We start from the raw sequence: 16952 nt of genomic DNA, 5'->3' as shown, positions 1-16952 counted from the left end.
ACCACTATTATTCAGCATTGTGCTAGAAGTGCTAGCCAAAGCAATCTGACAAAACAAAGAAATAAAAGGCATCCAAATTGGAAAGAAAGAAGTAAAACTGTCATTATTTGCAGACGATAGGATCTTCTATTTGAAAACCCTGAGAAACTGATGACACAGCTACTTGAGCTAATAAACAAATTTAGCAAAGTAGCGGGATACAAAATTAATGCACATAGGTCAATAATGTTCCTATATACAAGAAATGACCTAACTGAAGAGACACTCAAAAAAGGAAAAAGATTCCTTTTCAATAGCAACTAAAAAAATCAAGTACCTAGGAATAAACTTAACCAAGATGTAAAAGACCTATACATAGAAAATTGCATAACTTTACTAAAAGAAAAGAAGCAGACCTCAAAAGATAGAAAAATATTCCATGTTCATGGATAGGAAGGCTAAATGTCACTAAGATGTCAATTCTACCCAAACTCATCTACACATTCAATGCAATTCCAATCAAAATTCCAACAACCTACTTTTCAGATTTGGAAAAGCTAGTTATCAAATTTATTTGGAAGGGAAAGATGCCTCGAATTGCATTAAAAACATTCTAAAAAAGGCAAATGAAGTGGCGGATTACACTTACTGACTTTGAAGCTTACTATAAATTCACAGTAGTCAAAACAGCATGGTAATGGCACAAAGATAGACATATTGATCAATGGAGTTGATTTGAGAATTCAGAAATATACCCCCTGATCTGTGGTCGTCTGATCTGGGACATAACAGTCTCTTCAACAAATGGGGCTGGGAGAACTGAATATCCATATCCAAAAGAATGAAAGAGGACCCCTACCTCACACCCCATACAAAAATTAACTCAAAGTGTATTAAAGACCTCAATATAAGAGACACTACCATAAAACTCCTAGAAGATAATGTAGGGAATCATCAGCTTGTATTAGGAGGTCACTTCTTATTCCTTATACCCAAAGCACAAGCAATGAAAGAAAAAATAGATAAATGGGAACTCCTCAAGCTTAGAAGTTTCTGTACCTCAAAGGAATTTGTCAAAAAAGTGAGGAGGCAGTCAACTGAATGGGAAAAAATATTTGGAAACCACGTACCTGACAAAAGACTGATATCTTGCATATATGAATAAATCCTACAACTCAATGACAGCAGTACAGACAGCCCAATTGTAAAATGGGCAAAAGATATGAAAAGACATTTCACTGAAGAGGAAATACAAATGGCTAAAAAACACATGAAAAAAAATGTTCCTCTTCACTAGCTATTAGGGAGATGCAAATTAAGACCACAATGAGATACCATCTCATACCAATTAGAATGGCTACCATTAAACAAACAGGAAGCTACAAATGCTGGAGAGGATGTGGAGAAATTGGCACTCTTATTCATTGTTGGTGGGACTGTATAATGGTACAGCCACCCTGGAAGACAGTCTGGTGGCTCCTTGGAAAACTAGATAACGAGTTACCCTTCGATCCAGCAATTTCACTTCTCGTTATATACCCAGAAGATCTGAAAGCAGTGACACGAACAGATATCTGCACGCCAATGTTCATAGCAGCATTATTCACAATTGCCAAGAAATGGAAACAATCCAAATGCCCTTCAACAGATGAGTGGATAAACAAAATGTGGTATATACACACAATGGAATACTACACAGCAGTTAGGAAGGAACAAGGCCATGAAACATATGACAACATGGATGAAACTTGAAGACATAATGTTGAGTGAATTAAGCCAGACACTAAAAGAAAGATATTGTATGTTACCATGAATGTGAACTCTGTGAAAAATTAAATATTTTATATTGTAGAATGTAGGGGACATAGAGAGAGACAGCAACTAGTGAAGGAGGAACCATAATCTAATAAGAACAGATAAGCTACTGAGGGTAATCTCAATGTTATGGGAATGGTCAGGAATGATTATGGTTTGCAAACTTTCTTGGGTATCTTAGGATCATGTTGGAAGCAATGTAGTTGTTTTAGGTTATTTGTTTTTTTTTATTCCTTTGTTTTGTCAGGGTTAGTTAATTTTCTTGGGGTATGGTAGGGACATGTTGGAATCAATAAAGTTATTTTTGGTTATTTGTTTTTCTTAATCCTTTGTTTTGTTCTGTTTGAAATTTTTTTAAATTTCTTGATAAGGTAAAAAAAGTCATTGCATTAAAAAAATTAGTTTCAATGCAGTTATTTTAGGTTATTTGGTTTTTCTTATACCTTTGGATATGGTTTATTAATTTTCTTGGGATATGGTAGGAACATGTTGGAAGCAAAGTAGTTAATTTTAGGTATTTGTTTTTCTCAATCCTTTGTTTTGTTTGAAATGTTGTGGGGTTTTTTTTTTGTTTGTTTGTTTGCCTTAATTTTTTGATAAATAAAGTTAAAATAAAACTTGGTGCCTTGAAATGACAATGATCATTTGTGATCTGCAGGTCTGAAATTCAGGAGAGGCTCAGCTGGGAGTTCTGGCTCAGGGTCTTTTAGGTGGGCACAGTCGGTCTGTGGCTGGTGCTGGGTTCCTCTCAAAGCCTTCTTCACTCACAAGTTTGGTGCCAGTGCTTGGAAGACTCAAGTAGCTGGGACTCCCTGGGCATCTTCCTTTAGCTCTTTGTGATCTGGCCCCATGGTCTTACCAGCATGGGCTTCAGGGGCTTGTCTGATAGCTGCATGGTGGCTTGGGATTCCAAAGCTGCTTGTCTCAAGGGAGGGAGAGCCAGGTGGGGGTCTTTTATGAGCTAGCCTTGAAAGTCACACAGCATCACTTCTGCCACTTCTGTCGGTCAAGGCAGTTACTAAGCTCCAATCAAGGTAAGGAGGTCTCTATATATGTGTGTATGTCTGTTTGTGTGTGTGTTTGTATGTATACATATGTGTATATTTATCCATCTTTGGAACATCCAATGCACCTCAAGTTACAATCACATAAAATATTTATCTTCCTTTTTAGAAAAGGCATTATAACATAAGCATTTCTTCAAGTTATAAACTCTTTTAAACGTTTCAATTGCCAAATAGTATTTATGTTTGACCTATTTATTTAAATCACCTTAAATGTATATATTGACTTAAAGAGGGTTGACATTTTTATTTCTGTCCATTTTTATAAATATTTCTGCCTTTTTAGTAACATTTTAACATTTTCTTCAGATAAATTTTACGTACTCCTTGATAATTTTATTCCACAGTTTTTGCTTTGCTGCTCTTTCAAATTTGGTCTTTTTTTTTCTCATTACATCTTCTAACTCGTTTTTTATTTCACGTTTTAGTTTGCAACTTTTGCTTAATGTAACTAACATGACACATACACTTTAAAAATTAACCTCAGGCAACCTAAGTCCTACTTCTGTTCTTACTGTGCTTTTTATTTTCAAAATACAATAATGACCAAGGCTTGTTTTAAAAAAAAAAAATCAGCCACAGAATAACAAAAGAAGCCTCTTTATAATTTCCTAACAGAAATTCTGAGCCTATTTCATTTGTGAGCTTGTAAATTTCAATCACAAACTGGCAGTTTTACCAGGAACTGGCACTTCTGTAACTAACAGATTGCCAAGCCCATGAAAGAACCATGAAAGCCAGTGAGCGTTCATCCTTTCTAGCTGTTTCTGTCTCTTTTTAAAGTTAATCTTTGTATTCAAGTCCTCAGATTTTCAAAAGCTTCTTCATTAGGCAGGTTTTCTTGGGCCTTCTGCTTATGTGCCAGCTTCTTTTCCTGCTCTTGCAGGTTTTCTCTTTCCCTCTTCTTCTCTGTCAGTTGGGCAATGTTTCCCTTGAAGCGCCTCTCTTGAGGTTCTATATTTTGCTGCTGCTCTTTCTGTTTTAGCAGCTCCTTTTCCTTCTCAGCTGCCTCCTCCTTGGCCCACCCTGCTGCTGTGGCCTTCTGTCCATCCGTGAGGGCCTCATCTGACTGTAGGATGGATTCTGTTATTGCCACCTGGAGTACCTCATAGCCCTCAAATCCTTTCCTGGGCACCAGCTTACAGATCTTTCAACCTTTTTCTTTTGCTAAGTAGAGATCGTGCCCTCCAGGAACAGAAAATTCCTCTTGAAATACTTTCCATCAGGGGCTCTGAAAGCTGCTTAATTTCAGCCTGGCAATATTTGACAGAGCCCTCTCCAATCTGCAGCAAGAAATTCTCCTTCTTTCTCTCTATGGTGCCTATGAGCTTCTCCTGGAACTCTTGATTGTCTTACTTGAAGGAGTGCTCTATGAAGACAACAATGGCTTCCCGCTCAGGGCCTGAGTAGATGTGTAGCAATTCCTGGGGCATGTCTGTGGGGAACCCTGCTTGCTGGGCCATCTACCTGCTGCAGTGGTTGGCTGCCTTCTGCATGGCTGCTGAGTTCTCACTTTGGGTGAGTTGTTACCACGTTCTCCAAACAAGTCTCCGCTCCACTGTTGATGGCATCTACTTATGTCTCCACCAGACTTCCCAGCTGGTTCCCAGTGATAATGATCTCTTTGTCAGGGTCTTGGTCTTTGTGTGGATGAAGATATAGCAGGAACTCCTTTTTTGCTCACATCTGGAAATTACAGTTCAGCTGGTTTTCTGACACTTCCTCAATATGAACTAACATCTTTGTCACTTGTGGGCTGGTCAAAGACAAAGCACTTCCATTTTGGAAAGAAAATGCCTGATACACTTCCTAGGCATGCTGGAAATTTGCTTCAAGGCATTCTCCAGGCCCTCATCTTCTGTGATGGGGCAGCTCCAGGACAAAATCCTGTACCATCCATACAAAGTCTGGATAGAAGATAGCCAATTCTGTGGAGTCATCTACTTCATCAGGTCTTAAAGAGGATTTTGTCCTGATTACTTCTGTTGGTTCAGTCTCAAAGTGCAGCTGCTCCAGGGCCTGGTGGTTGATGGGGCTCAGGCTGTCACAGACAAAAGTGATGCTCAGAAGTGTGGCCAGTGCAAAGGTCCATGTGTCATTCTTAGAGCCCACCTTTTGCACCTCTCCCAAGCCCTCAGCATCAGAAGGACCTGGATGTGGTCAGGCTTGGAGGGGTGAGATACACACCACCTCCAGCTGTCCTTGGTTTCAGAACTTATTGTGGACCCCAGATGGAAGCACAGTTTGGGCCCTGCAGACCAGGGGCAGGAGGACAATTTCTCAGCTCACCTCCCCCTGCACTCTCCTGTGTGTTCCCAAATAATAATTTGCTTTAATTAAATTTTACTTGGCCTTGGGGTATCTGTTTGATTTCTAGTGTTTTTCCTATTATACGTAATGGTGCAATGAACATATTTATTAAGTATAAAGCTTCCCCCCTTTATTTAAAGAATATTTGGGGGAAAGAGAACTATGCTATGGAATTACTGGGTTAAACAGGGCATGAACATTTGAAAAAATAAGTTTTTCTCTTCTGAATAGAATAGGAATGTTTTTTTGAAGATTCTTGCTCCATACTGCCAAATTGCTTTCCAAAAGCATTGTACCAATTTACACTCCTGCTACAAGTCATGCAAGTATCTGTTTCATCTAACCTTAGGAATTACCATTAAATATTTGCTAATTTGATAGGCCAAAAGTTATCTTTCTTTGCACTTCTTGAATTACTAGTTAAGAGTGAGTGTTTGCTCTGTTCACCTACAACTTTGAAAAGTTCTTTTAAAAAAACACTTTTTTGTAATTGAAAGCATGAAGCATTCCCAAAAGTAGAGAGAACAGTAGAATAACACCCCCCATGTACTGTCATTCCGCTTCAACAGCTCCCAACACATGGCCAGTCTTGTTTCGTCTCTGACCCACTTACCGCTCTCCTCCATTAGATCATTTTTAAGCAAATCCCAGACATCAGATTTCCCTCATAAATATTTCAGTATTTATCTTAAAAAGATAAGTGTTTTTTTTGAAAATAACCATTAAAACCAATATGACACCTAAAATATTCTTTAATATCAAGTATCAAAATATGCTTTAATATCAAATATCCACCCAATGTTCAAGTTTTCCTGCTGATCTCATAGGATTTGTTTGAAATAGAATCTGAAGACGGTCTACAAATGGCATTTGTCTGATATGTATGTTAAGCCTCTTTTAATCTATAGACTTCTCTTTCTTCTTTTTAGCCCTTGTGGTTTAATTTTTGAAGAAACCAGGTCACTTGTCCTCTAGAATTTCCTGGATCCTGGATCTTGGATCCTGGATTTTGCTGATTTCATCCCTCTGCTGTTATTCAATATCTTCCTCTGTCCCTTGTATTCTGGTAAATTAGTACTTAGATCTAGACAATTGGTCTGATTCAGGTCTGATTTTTGGCAAAAAGTAATTTATACATTGTTCTGGTTTGCTAATGCTGCCAGAATGCAAAATATCAGAAATGGATTGGCTTTTATAAAGGGGGTTCATTTGGTTACAAAGTTATAGTCCTAAGGCCATAAAAGTGTCCAAAGGCATCAATAATAGGGCACCTTCACTGAAGAACACCGATGGCTTCTGGAAAACCTCTGACAGCTGGGAAGGCACATGTCTGGCGTCTGCTCCAGGGTTCTGGTTTCAAATTGGCTTTCTCCCAGGATGTTTCTCACTAGGCATCTGGGGGTGTTCTCTTAGTTTCTTCCAGGCAAACTCTGGACTAGCAAAAGTCTACTTTCAATGGCCGTCTCCAAAATGTCTCTCTTGGCTGCAGCAGTGCTGAGTTCCTTCTGTCTGAGACTTTATAGGGCTCCGGTAAACTAATCAAGACCCACGCTGAATGGGCAGGGCCATACCTCCATGGAATAATCTAATCAAAGATATTACCCACAGTTGGGTGGGGTCACATCTCCATGGAAACAACCTAATCCAAAGATTCCAACCTAATCAACACTAATACATCTGCTCCCACAAGATTGCATCAAAGAACATGGCATTTTGGGGGACATAATACATCCAAACCAGCACATACATGAAGCTGTATATTTCCATTAGGAAGCACATCAGTCAAATTGTCTCTTTGTGATGACTGTGGTTAGCAATGATGATTGCTTAAAACTGTTATCTTCTAGGAACTTTGCAAAATGGTGATTTTAAAAATTTCTTTCATTCCTTTTTTATTATATAGAATAACCATAAAGAGAAACTTCCCCTCATCAACTGTTTGGTTACCCTGAGGTAAGTTTATATAGGAAAGGCAGGGTAAAGGCTTGATATTTCCCCTTTTCTTACCATTTCAGAATGATGAGTTGGTTCCCTAGCATTTGCCAAAAGCCATCATTGAGGCTTTTTTTTTTTCTTAGTGGCATTGTGAACTTATGGATTTTAACGAATTTGTGTGTTTTAATCCATTGGGTTATTATTCTTATTGATGCTTAAATTATTCCATTTTTTACTAACAGGGACCTCTTAAAGTTGACCCCTGAGCCTTTTGACATGGCGTGGTTGTCTTTGATTGATCTCTTGGTTCTGGCATAACAAGGTCTTCCAGACTCATCTATCTGCTTCCTGCTTCAGGCATAGAATCAACCATTTCTCCCAGTAACCCTATTTCTTTTAGTGGGAAATGCCATTTCGAGTCCACAGTTGGGGTACGAGGGATGCTCAGTATTACTGGGTTGGTTATGAAATATTCATATTTTTAAAGATGAAATGCTAAGTTATTGATGGGAGGTAATGGGAATTTATAGTTTCAGTTTGCTAAAGCTTCCGGAATGCAATATACCAGAAATGGATTGGCTTTTACAATGGGGATTAATTAACTTAAGTTCTAAGGCCATGAAAATGTCCCACTTAAGGCATCCACAGGGTGATACCTGGACCCAGAAGACAGGCTGCGGGCATCCAGCGTTCCTCTGTCAGATAGCAAGGCACGTGGCTGGCATCTGCTGGTCCCCTGCTGCCAGGTCTCATTACTTCCAGCTCCTGGTTCCAGTGACCTCCTCTTTGAGCATCTGTGGGTCCTCTCTTAGCTCCTCTGGGGCTTTTCTCCCTTGGCTTCTCTTGGGGCTTTTACTGTAAACTCTCTCCAAACTTCTTTGGGTGTTTCTCTCTGATCTCTCTGGGCTTTTATCCTCAAAAGGACTCCAGTAAAGGATTAAGACCCACCTTAAATTGGGTGGGTCACAGCTCAATTGAAACATCCTAATCAAAATGTCCCACCCACAATAGATCTGCACCCATGGAAAGCACTCAGTACAGCGCCTAGTTTTATAAGGGCCCACTAAATGTTAGTGTTTGCTGATTAACTGCTTGTTTGCTCTTAGATACATCCCTGATCTTTTTTGCTCTGTTCTGTATCTCAGGGAAATGCATTTCTGGGGATCCCTCAACCCAGAATTCCAAGGGAGGTACAGCCATCATAGGCTCTAGGGGAAGATTAGAAGACAGGATTTGTGCAGAGGCCAAAGTATTTCTTTCCTTTTTTTCTGTATCCTGTTGTATCTCCTCCATGGCCCCAGCTCAGACCCCACTATGGTTTCAGCTCTGGCAGGACAGCCTCCTCTGTCCCTCCAGCCTCCAGCTGTTTCTAATTTCTGAGCGGCCTTACGCACATCTGTTGGTTCTTCAGCTCTACTATCTCCTGTATCACCTATTTCCTGCACTAAATTCCTTTTGATTGAAAGACCTTGAGCGGTTCGTGTGCCCTGGCTAGACGAGTTAGCTGCTAATATTAATATTTCATTTAACTCTTACAACTTCTCTATCAGATGGGGGCTATTACTCTCCTCACTTTATAGATGTGAAAACACAGGCATGGGGAGGTTAAGTAACTCATCCCAGGCCACATACTTAGTAAATGGCAGAGCTGGGATATGAATCCAGGTGTACTGCTCTTCCGTCGGATTCCTGATGTACATCACTATTTACCCACTCATTTTATGTTGAGAAGCCTCTTCTAACTCTTTATAGCTAGTTCCTAAGCTGGCTATAAAGGGATGGCTCTTCAATTCCTGGTCCCCATGTAGTTATTTCTCCAGCTTATTTTCTTATGAAGCTACTCTCCTTGGGAACTCATGAATGAATAAAATGTATGTGGTTCACTTCTCCATTGCCCTGTTTTAGTAATTTATTGATAACTTAGAAAGCTTTACTCTCTAATGTACAGTAAGATAGTGGAAAGTTGATTAAGTGCAGGGTTTGTGTTCATGCCTGTAAACACTGAGTATTGACCCCAGGAAGGAAAATAGCTCCACATGATAAGATTGTGTCTCTTGGGTAGCTAGAGTAAACCAACAATGCTTTTTTTTTCTAAAAAGCCATCCATAATAGTTCAAGAAACACTGTCATTATACAAAAGACACTCAAAATTTAGAACAGCTGCCTTTGAGCAGGATGAAAAGTGAGGGAAAACTTTACAAAGTGGAAAATTAACATCGTTCCCCAGAGCCCAGTGTGAGAATTGGAACATCAGATTAATCTCACACACAAAATAAAAAGTATTAAGAATCCCTATTGTCCCAGAAAGACATTAAACATAGGCCTTGATGAAAGATTACTTTGGTTCAGAGAATTGGGGCTGTCTCTTAAAACAGATATCATTGTTATTATGAAGACAATAATTTACCTTTTTAATCACAAATCCACTCTCAGGTTTTCCCAAATAGGCAAGGAGTAAATTTGGCTCAAGCTGATCATTCAGGGCTTTTTGAAAGCTTGGATAACTTTGCTAAGTCTGACTGAGCTGTTATATAACAGGGCTCCCACTTTTGTGCCATGCTGCCTTGTTGGCCTCTAGCCATGAAAATCATCTCTACCCAGTGCCTTGTGTGATTGGACTGAAGATTGGTTACGTTCTCCCGTTCAGTGTTTCTACTGTAAACAATACTGGAATGAGGCTTTTTAATGAGGATTTTTGAGATGGGATCCGGTGTCACTGAACACCAACCAGTGTCTGGAGAAAGATATAGCACCCCCCACATCCTCCACCCCTGCTCTCTGTCCCAGGAAGCAAGCGAATCCTCTTTTTATGGTTTTTCCTGTTTCTCAGTTCAAAGCATCCTCCTTCCACATCCAGGTGGTAAGTTTGGAAAAACCACACAGCAGTTTTAACTCTAGCATTTTATTCCTGACCACTATGCATGAGTGCAAGATGCTGTAGTCAATTGAAATTCATTTTATGCAGACAGCTCACCTCATGAGTCTATGGAATCCTTTTCTGGGGGAATTCCAAGGGACCAAAGCAAAACCAGCTCAAACCCAAGACGAGTCTCATTAAATTCCAAACTCGCCAAACTGGAATCATGAGGCAGGGCTTGGTGTGCAAACCCATACTTGAATGAGGCATCTGAGACATCTCACTGGGTTGACCTTTCAGATTCTCTGCCTCCTTATCAATAATGCAAACAGCAGCCCTCCAGCTTAGGGCAGACACAGAGCAGAAAACAACTAGAGATCAGAATACATCCCTACCATCACCGTTCCAGAGAATAAATTTGGAGGAGGAGGCTAGCATGTGTTCCAGAGAGCAGACTGCAGGCCAGCACCTCCAAGGGCCCAGTGGTTAAAGAGTAGCTAGTGACAAACAAAAAGAAATGATTAGCCTATTTGCACATTTCACAGTGTGACACCATATCAGTTTTAGCAGTAGGCAGAGAACCTTTCCAGCTATGATCCTCAAATTCAGATGAGAAGGGTCTCCAGGCTTCCAGTGCCATTACACCCACGGAGCAGCCTTGATGAGGCAATTGCAAGGACAAGATTTTGCTGCAATGGTCAGGAATAGTTAATAACTATAAATCTTCTCCTTGCAAGAGACTGATGCAGAGTTACCTAGAATCTTCTAGTCCCATTTCCAAACACCCAGGAGATGGAGTCTGATTAACTCAGAATGAATCACATAGTCACACTTGGTCCAGTCAACTTTGATTGGGGTGGCAGAGGCCTTACAGGACAAACATGGCTTTCTGGAGCCCTTTCTTGTGGGTGACGTGGCCGACCGTGGGCCTCAGGGGCTGGGCAAATCCTCCAAATAGTGTGTACTATGATTGTCTTGCAAAGAAAGAAGGTCTGGGTGGTGATTTCTCTTCTTAGAATAGAATGTCATCATTCCTAAACTCCTTTTAAAAATTCTCCGCTTTCTGGTTTAATCATACTTTCAGCGTACAGGCCGTCTACTATTAGATGGATACATTGCTAAGGATCCCAGATCCCAGTTTTTGAATTGTGCAACATGACTGTACCTTTCTAGGTATCCACCACTAGGTTCAATATCAGTTAGATCCACCAATGAATCCACAAACTGTAACATATAGTTACCAAGATATGCCAGACATTTTCAACCTCTTGCCCTTTGTTCTTGCACTCCTCTCAGTCTGGAATAGACATAAATAATCCAGCTATTGAAATCGTATTCTTTATTTGAATTCCTCTCTAAAATCTCTCACGATCCTCCTCCTCCAACCCCATCTTGGTTTAGGGTTGCAGAAATATTGCATAGGACATATTTACATTAAAAATGTATTTGCTGTTTATCTGGAAATCAAATATAACTGATTGTACTGCATTTTTATCTGGTAACCCTACTCCAGTTGGATTTAGGTACATCCTCTTCTGACCCACAAAACTTTGCCTACATTGTTTTTTTTCACATTTAAAAAATTCTGCCATGGATTAGTTGGTTGTTCCTATTCTCTTCTCTCTCATGAAACTGAGAGTTTCTTGAGTGTAGTATTGTTCCTCATTTGTCTTTTTATTACCTGCATCATCTAGGAGAAGATCTTACACACAATACGAATTAATAACTACTTGAGTTAATGAACTAAAAATTTGTTGAACAAAGGCCTTTGGCTACATTCATATGTGAACCAAAGTCCAAACTCTTCTCCTAAGTAATAATAAATCTTTTGTTTGCGCAATTATATGCCAGCCACTCTGCTGTGTTTTATATTCAATAAAAATAACTGAGTCATGCTGCAACCTTAGTTGTAGGTAGTAAAATTCCATTTTATAAATGACCATACCAAGAATCAGAAAGGTTGACAAAATATGCCCAAAGTCCCAAAGCTGGTAATTGACAGAGCCAGGATTGAAACTTCAGGTCTCCCTGTCTCCAAAACCCATAAACTTATCTGCTTTCCCACTAAAGGAGGACTGAATAGGTCTCCTGTATGTTAGTATAATGAGGGGCATTAGGGACAGAGGTTACAGCAGCAGTATCCAGTGCTCAGCCTTGGTGGTGAAAACTGAAGGGGCTGTGCCCAGGGATGGCAGCAGTGGGTGCTATGACAGACTGGATAATTGTCTCCACCCTTCACTCTCTCATAGTAATAGAAACCAAGCCTTTTGCAACATGGCTTGGCAATGCCTTCACTGACTGTAGAAACTACAAAGTCCACATTCCAGACCCAATGACCTTGGGCTTGGCAGTGTGACTTGCTTTGACCCATGAAAAGTAGAGGAAGGTCTGTAGCACAGTTCTAGGCAGTGGCTTTAGGCGAATGTCAAGAGTCCAGCGGCCCTCTTGAGCCCTCACCTTGACCACGAGAAGAGTATGCTCCATGTAGCCATGGCCCTTCCATTGGGTTCTATAATGAAGGCACATGGAATATATCTGAACCTGACCCAGACTCCGGAGTCTAGACTAGCCCAACTAGGCTCAGCTGAGGCCGGTCAAGATTAAACAAATCACAATTGACCTGCAGACCCAGGAGCATAACAGAAAATGTTTGTTGTTGTAAACACTGAGAATGGAGACTCGTTTGTTATGGAGCATTACCGCAGAAGAAACCTGACTGATACAGTATATCTCCTGGCTTGCTTCTGACTAGCAAGTAAGTCCAGAACAGCTGCAGCGATTCTCTACTGCCTGCCACTATTCTGATTACTGGGAGCCTGGGTCATACAGTTATCAAATATTTGACAATCACCCCTAGGTTTGGTTGTTCCTGGCAGTGTGGCCTGTTTCTATAGTCTTTCTGGAGATTCTGTGACCTACCCAACATTCTTGAATAAATTAATTTTCTGTGTAAAAGAAGAATAAGTATATTTCAGTTGTCTGTAACTTAAAACCCTGATTAAAAGAGAGTCAGCAGGGGTGAGATGCAAAGGCCAGGGCCTCAGACAGGGTCTCTCCCCTCCCTCAGTGAAAACAGAATATTTTCAAATTTGCTTAATGAAGGCATTTCAGCATTTTCTATCTTTGGACTTTGGATGAAAATGTAAATAAGCTAGGAACTCTGAGTCTATATCTTACCAACTGGATACAAGAACTTAAGATGGATGAAGCCTCTTGGTGCTGTTGGGGCTGATTTTTTCTTCAGTCTGGTGGAAGGAAAACTTGGCCATGGCCCGAGAGACTTGGGCTCTAATCTCAGTTGTACCTGAAAGCTGTGTGACCTCGGGAGAGTCACTTTACTGGGTCTTATTTTCCTCTAGGCAGAATCCTAAGACACTGACATCTTGTTTCCTTTTATGATGTTGGCCAGGAAGGAAAGAAAGGATGGGAAGATGCTAAGGAGATCCACAAAATCTAAATAAATGCAGAGTGTGTGGCGTGCATCTCTGGTTTCTCTGTAGTGTGTCATTAACTGTGTTCAAATGCTTATATAAGCTGCATGACACTGCGGAAGGAAATGTGAGAAATGTAAGTTGTGCTTTTCTCAGGGCTGTGAGATTTTAGGTTATTTGAGTATTTTTTTGAATGCCCCCAAAATTTCCACATTTTCTCTAATGAGCATGTATTACTTTCACAATGGGAAGACTATTTCTTAAAAGAAAAGAAATGCACTCATGCTACGTAGGTTATTTATTATATGAAATGATTTTGAAAGCCCTTTGGCTCAGGTGGGACCTCTTTTCAAGTAAAAGTAAATAAAAGGAAAGGCAGGGGAAACGGGGAGAGGAAACAAGACATGGTAGGAAGGGGATGCCCCCACTGCACTCAGGGCATGGCAGAGGAAGGCTCCTTCTGAGCCCAGCATCCCATTGTCATGTGACACTTTGATTCATGGAATCAGTCATCACCACATTAAGCTATGCCCAGCAAACGCACAGGCAATCACGGAGAAACCTGACCTCCCATCATGGCCTCATGGGTGAATGTCATTCCTGCCCCATCCTGAGCACCAGGGCAGTAAAGGATCCCATTACACACATACCCCAGGAAATCCTCAGGAAATAATCAGGCGTATGACTCCAGTGAAGAGAGGCCAGACACTCAGCTCCAGGATTTTTGAGATGCCTGCAGCAAATCTCTTCTTTTTCCCACCATAAATGCAATGATTAAGGAGATGAGGGAAACTGAGGCAGTAAGACAAGAGCAGGCACAGAGGTCCCAGTGTTTGGTTAGGCTGTTTGCCTAACGCCATCCTCACTATTTCACCCTAAGGAGACTCTGGTCCTGCCTCTCCCCCCACCCCACCCCCAAATCAGGTACAGTCATGTTCCTTCTCAAGCCTAAATTAGACAGATTCTCCTACCCTTCTTCAGTGCATGTGTCTCAAAAAGTTGCTGGAGCCACATATGGAGCACCCGGCATATCCCATGCACAAGATTATAGTCCAGTGGGGAAGACAAACATGCACACAGGTAGTTTCAATACCGACAGGTAGGCTCTCTAAGAGAGGAGATTTAATAGTGATGGCTGCTGATATTTATTGAGGGTTCAATATGTACCAGGCAGCATGCCGCTTTACTTGGGTTATGTCATTTAAGCCTTGCATCAATTCTATGAGGTAGCAACTGTTATCATCCTGATTTTACAGATGGAAAAACTTCAGCTTGGGGAGTTCAAGTAACTCATCGAGGTCTGAGGTCACCCAGGTGATCAGCAGTCATGTGACTTGAAGCTGTCTGGCTCCAAGTTGACCTGCTTAATGCCTCTGCTGTATAGGACAGAGAGGGGAAACAGAGAAGGGGGAGGCCATTCTGCCTGGGGGAGATCAGAGGAAGCTTCATGGAGGAGGTGACTCCTGAGCTGTATCTTGAAGGATGAGCAGGAGTTTACTTGAGGACAAAGGAGCAGGAAGGGCATTCCAGGTAGGGGAGCAGAAAGTTCTGCAACAAGGGTAGACAAACAGCTTGGCCTCTTCTGGAAATGCCAAAATATTTTGGTACAGCTGAAAGGCAGGGGGCCAGCAGGAGAAGGCTTAGAAGGATGAGGAACCCGTTGAGACCCTTGGCTCAGCCACTTCCGCACCTGGTGGCTTCTCCTCGGAATCAATCACAGACATGTGGAGACGCCAACCTGCAGGGTCTGAGCCAGCAGTGGCCTCCAGGGTCCAGTGTGTCCAGCCCAGCTGGGGCTCCTTTCCAAGGAGCTGAGTTGGGTCTTCTCCAAGATATTCATTGGTGGACCTGTCTGAGTGCCAGATACAGCAGCCAGGTTGGAATGAGAGAGGGAAAAATTCTGGCAAGGAAACACAGCAGAAGTCTTTGATCTGAAATGCATGGCGGTCAAGGCTGCAAGCTTGGCCGACAGAATCTGGGATTTGAAGCCCAGCTCCTTCATTTCCCGAATGCGTGATCTTGACCACACCATTTACTTGCTCTGTCCCTCAGGTGTGTCTTCTGTAAATTTGGGCACAATCATAGGCTTTCTATGAATAGATTATGTTGTCTGGGTGGTAGTTATGGAGGTGAAGAAACGTAGAAGGATTCATGATGTATTTTAAAAGAGAACCAACAGGATTTGCCAATATTGGATCTGAGGGGTGAGAGAAGTCTAGGATGACCCCAATTTTAAATTTTCTGACCACCTAGAAAAATGGAGCTGAATTTATTGGGATGGGGACATCTGGAGGAGGAAAACCCCATTGTTAAGATTTTGGGTGGGTGGGAGAATCGAGTGTTGTTTATTGCTACGTGCTAAATTTTAAATTTGCAAAATCTATTAGACATAGAAGTGGAGATAAACAGTAAAAAAAAAGTTGGATCTATAGGCCTGCAATTCAGAGAAGATTGAGCCAGATTGTTTTATCTCTTCATGCCTCATTTTCTTCATCTGTGTATTGGGATGATAATAATACTTATTTGATATGGCTGCTATGATTGAATGTATAAATATGCATGAAGCACTGAGAACAGTGTCTGATACTTAGAAAGCATTCAGTAAATGTTATTATTATATTATTATCTTATAATGTTATGTTATTATTATTACCACTACTATTGTTTTTATCAATGTTATTAGTCCTAGCTTTGCTGTGGGACCTTGCACAACTAAATCTCTCTGGAATTCCATCTTCTGGTGGCCTCATGGTGTTGTGAAAGCCTTCATGTCAGGGATTCCTGGGTTCAAATCCTGGCTCAGCTACCTACCAGCTGTGTGCCCTTCAGCAAGTGTCTTAACCTCTCTGTGCTTCCATTTCTTCACCAGTAAATTGGGAATAGAAATGTGGACATCACAGGGTTCCTTGGTGGGTTCCACGAGACCACATTTGAGATGCTCCCACATCAGGTCTCCTTTCCTCTGTAAAGTGAGAGATCGGGACTCTTCTTCAGACCCCAGATTCCAGTTCTGTTTCAGGCTCTTCCTCATTCTATAAACTCACCCAACGATCACGTAAAGACTTCAGCAATCGTTGGTCTCCTTCTTAGTTCAAGTCTGAGGCTTTCCCCAGCATGGCCAGCAAGTAGAGTTTGACTCTCCCGTCTGCCACTGCCTTCCTCCGGCTGTATATGCCAGAAATAAGCCCAAACTCCTCTTCTTGATGACTCTTAATCCATTTTTCCCGCTCACCAGTGTTTGGTAGAACACTGGAAGCCAGATGCACAAAAGAGAAACATTACATATTACCTGAAAAGAAAACCCTCACACTGGGAAACCCTATATGGCTAGCTAATAGTATCAGCTACTAAGCACTTTTGAAATATTACTTCATTTGAAATTCACAACCATCCCTCAAGGAAGGTATTCTCTCCATTTTACAGATAGGGAAATCTGAGGCTCAGAGAGGTGAAGCGATTTGCCCGAGGCCACGGAGTAAGTCACAGAGCATGAGTGCAGGGTCTGTACGCCTGCAGTGTCCATCTTGCAAATCAAACTTTCTGTGCTCTGGACAAGATGAG

At 41.3% G+C, this 16952-nt stretch overlaps 1 pseudogene; it reads right to left on the bottom strand.

Moving 5' to 3' along the window:
- Positions 1 to 3517: 3517 nt before the first annotated feature.
- On the bottom strand, positions 3518 to 16422 carry LOC119542563 (annotated as a pseudogene).
- Between the last annotated feature and the right edge of the window lie 530 nt (positions 16423 to 16952).

Source organism: Choloepus didactylus, chromosome 8, assembly GCF_015220235.1.
Source record: "Choloepus didactylus isolate mChoDid1 chromosome 8, mChoDid1.pri, whole genome shotgun sequence".
Taxonomy (NCBI): Eukaryota; Metazoa; Chordata; class Mammalia; order Pilosa; family Megalonychidae; genus Choloepus; species Choloepus didactylus.
This window is presented reverse-complemented; position numbering and strand designations above follow the sequence as displayed.